Here is a 4,488-nt window from a genome sequence, read left to right as displayed (position 1 = left end):
ACAAAATAAAATTCCAGACACTCACACCTATTCAATACTCGCTCCGTCCTGTCAGACACCAAGGCCACTGGAATCGCCCCCCACACAATGACTAATCGTCGGTACACAAAAAAGCTGGAGAAACTCAGCGGGTGCAGCAGCATCTATGGAGCGAAGGAAATAGGCAACGTTTCGGGACGTAACCCTTCTTCAGACTGATCACCTCCTCCTACTTACTTACCCCTGGACCATGACCCAACTGACGAGCACCAGGCCACCATCTCTAGCACCATCACCGACTTCATCAACTCCCCCGCCCTGCCCGACCGAGCCTCCAACCTCATCGTTTCCCAGCCCCGCACGGCCTGTTTTTACCTTCTCCCCAAAATCCACAAACCTGACTGTCCCGGTAGACCCATTGTCTCTGCCTGTTCGTGCCCCACCGAACTCATCTCCACATACCTTGACTCCATCCTATCCCCCTTGGTCAAATCCCTTCCTACCTATGTTCATTCTTGATGACTAATCGTCTCCCAGATTCACACAATTGTTCCCTTCCAACCGTTATTCAATCGCCCGCTCAATCGTTCCTATTCAATTATTCGAATCAATCGCTCGTATTCAATCGCTCTCTCAACTTTCTTATCAGCTAGATCACAATCACTTCATTCAACTCTCAGCCTTCAAACAAAGAATCTGCAGTTTCCCAAGCTAAGGCTCCGGCTCTTAATAGCAATCCCTCCCAAGCAGCAATCTCTCCCACTCAAAACACTTTAAGTTCGCACAGACAAACAAACCCGAACGACGCCAGTAAGACTATAATCAAACAAGAAATTATTCCCCCGATTACAAGTAACCCCAGACACACCCCAATATAAAGCTAGCTCCTTCCAGCTTCGGACCATAGCTAAAATCAAACAATCCCTCCAATTTGACGACCTGGAAAAGATCATCCACTCATTTATCTCCTCCCGCCTCGATTACTGCAACTCCCTTTACACTGGCATCAGCCAATCTTCCCTGTCCCGCCTGCAACTGGTCCAAAACGCCGCAGCGAGACTCCTGACGGGCACCCGAAAAAGGGACCACATCACCCCGATCCTGGCCTCTCTCCACCGGCTCCCTGTGCGGTTCCGAATCAATTTCAAGATCCTCCATTATGTCTACAAAGCCTTTAACGGGCTTGCCCCCACCTACATCAGAAGCCTGCTTACCCACCACACCACCTACAGGCCCCTCAGATCGGCTGATGGGGTTACTGCACCTCCGCTCTGTAGTTTGTTTCATCACCGTTGGTGATCAGCCCAATCACTGTTGTGTCGTCTGCAAACTTCACGATGGTGTTGGTGTCGAATGCAGGAACACAGTCGTGAGTGAAGAGGGAGTAGAGCATGGGGCTCAGTGGTGTGCCGGTGCTCAGGGTGATAGTGGAGGACAGGTGCGGGCCCAGTCTCACTGCCTGCGGTCGCTCCGTCAGGAAATTCAGGATCCAGTCGCATATCGGCGAGCTGAGGCCTAGCTGGTGGAGTTTGGTGGTGAGCTTGGTGGGGATGACCGTATTGAATGCAGAGCTATAGTCAATGAAGAGCATCCTCACGTACGTGCCCTGTCTGTCCAGGTGAGTCAGGACAGTGTGAAGAGCCAGAGAGATGGCATCCTCTGTTGATCTATTTGCCCTGTATGCAAATTGATGAGAGTCCAGTGAGGCAGGGATGCTGGATTTGGTGTGGGAGAGGACCAGCCTTTCAAAGCACTTCATTGGGATTGGAGTTAGGACAACCGGGCGGTAGTCGTTCAGGTATGTATGTATTGTTGAGCTATGTACCATTGTATGTAGCACGTTAGTACCTCCACCAATGTGAAGCACTTTGGTCAACGAGAGTTGTTTTTAAATGTGCTATAGAAATAAAAGTGACGACTTGACTAAACTACAAGCATCCACTTATTATGACGATGAATCACACTCTAATAGATCCTCCTCATGGTGTACACGGACAACGGAACGACTCCTCCCCCGACACAGTGATTAGAAAGAATACGTACCCTGATCGAACCACCACGAATGGGATTCTAACAATACTACAATCCCGATTTAAACAAATACAAATATTTAATTCAAACGCACTTTTACTTCAATTACGGCCCCATAGCAGAAGCGTCCACATCGTGGGGCTGGGAACTGGAAGTATCCTGAGCTAATTCTGCTACCACCACCATCATCTATTGTAACAAGCGATGGCTCCCACTGATTGTCGCCGGAAGCTTGCGTCCTTTTCAGGACGGACGATGACTCGATGGACTCGAAAAGGAGAAGACTTCAATTATCTAACATCCAAAAATCTTTAAGCACTCACACAGACAACACAAGTAGCGATCCGCAAACTCTAAATCTAGAAATCAAAACCCCAGAACACTAAATCCACACTCTAAATCTTAACACACTCTAAATCTTTTAACATACACAAAGTATTTATACAATTCTGATCCAATAAAGATGCTAAAAAAGATGATGCTGGATGTTTACAATTTACAATAATAATTGAACACGCTAGCGCACAGTTTACGAACACACGATCTCAATGCCTCGTCACGCTGTTAGCAATCAATGAACCTCTCCCTCTGATCCCGAAGATTTCCCTCTGCCTAGGATACTCTTTGCTTAGGGGTATTACTTCTTAAATGGACTACTTTTCCTCCAAGATGATACTTTCCCTTGCTAAGACTGGACTTTTACAGGGGGACCTCTATCCCTCCTCTCTAAGTTCTACAGAATCTCGCATCCGTGTACTTTTCACCAAGCAAACCAGGTTCCTGTCTCTCAGTTAAGGGCCGGTCCCACCAGCATGCGCCCCCATGCGGCGAGCGCGACCAAACCGGAAGCGGGGGCCGCGCGGAGGTCGAGTGAGTGACGTGAAGTTCGAGCGAAGTCCGCGGGAAGTTCACGGGTGATGTCCGGCGTCGAGATGCTGCGCACGCCCGTCGAGGCGGTGCGTACGGCGTCGAGGCGGCTGCGGGCCGGTAGGCCGTTGCCGCGCGGAATTTTTGAACACGGTCAGTTTTTCGGAGCCCCGCGCGATGTCGGGACCAGCTCCGCACAACTCCATACGGCTCCGGCGATCGAAGTGGGACCGGCCCCGCGAGGCCGTACGGCTCTAGCGACCACGTTAGGTCGCGCTTGCCGCATGGAGTCGCATGCTGGTGGGACAGGCCCTTTACTCTTCGCTATCAGGTACTAATCAACAATCGATCAGAGGGTTACTATTCACTGGTAGACAAAAGTGCTGGGGAAACTCAGTGGGTGCAGCAGCATCTAAGGAGCGAAGGAAATAGACAACGTTTCGGGCCAAAACCCTTCTTCAGACTGCTATTCACTGTTGATCAGCCACTATTCGGAATCGATCACGGACATGCACAAACTCCGAAGTTCTATCTACACAGAATTCGAATTCTACCGTACGGGCAGAACTTCAATGTGAAATTCTGTATTTGGAAATTTGATTCTGCAAATCTAGGCTCGTTCTCGGACCAACTAGTTTGGCACGTATATCTCTCCACATACGCGGGCTCTCGAATTCAAACTAAATTGCCCAATGAAATCTCGAATGGACCAGCGTATTCCCAGCCAATCTATACTCTAGCCACCGAGCCTAGTGCCTTTACGAGATTCCTTGTCCGTCACTTCAGGGAGGGATTCAGATATCTTCATGCAGACGCCCCTCTCTAGCTTGGCACTGGGGGGTCTTCGCGCTGGCAGTCGATGCCGATTTTCGGAATGCACCTTTCCAATCAGCACTCCCAGCAACGACAGGTCAAATGCTTCACCGCTTAGCACGTAAACCAGACGTATTCCAATACCCCACCAATTGGATACAAAATCTGGGACAGTGGGCTGGCCCCTCGCCCTCAAAGCGCGTCTGGCTCTCATTAAGCAGCTGCAGCCTGGCAACTACAACCAAGATTTTGGGCCACTCCTCGCTCTGTTTTATGGGCCCCTAACCCAAAGGAGTGCTATCCACACCCCCCCGTGCTTGCTATGATCTCGTTGGGACCCTTTCCCAAGCCCGCGAATGATCGGTCCGCTCCGACCAGCAAAGTGCCGAAAATCAATGCGAAAAGCGCACAGAGGGCCCATTTCTGCACTCGCGATCGAGACAGCTCAACACACTTGATCGCAAACTTGTGTTTGGGGGTCCGTTGAGATCCCGGATGAGCGCCCCATGTAATTAGCTTGCTCTAAGCTTCCCGCCAGTCTAGTTCCAGTCAATAAAATACTGAGTCAAGCATTTGCGATTCTAAACTTTATTTTGGAAAAACACATTTACAGTTCCCACTACTATACCTAACACCCGCGGGTTCGATCCTCGTATCTGCCTGACCAAGCCCCCCTAGCCTCGTGCAAGCAGAGACACTCCAGAAGATCACACAGTCCTAAGCGTTCTCCCACAAGATCAACACAGGACCTCGTGGGAGCGGCCTTTTATTGGTCCCCGAACCTTGAGGGGCCGAACC

The sequence above is a fragment of the Amblyraja radiata genome, chromosome 1, assembly GCF_010909765.2.
Source record: "Amblyraja radiata isolate CabotCenter1 chromosome 1, sAmbRad1.1.pri, whole genome shotgun sequence".
Taxonomy (NCBI): Eukaryota; Metazoa; Chordata; class Chondrichthyes; order Rajiformes; family Rajidae; genus Amblyraja; species Amblyraja radiata.
The sequence above is the reverse complement of the archived record's forward strand: the minus strand, read 5'-3'. Positions refer to the sequence as shown.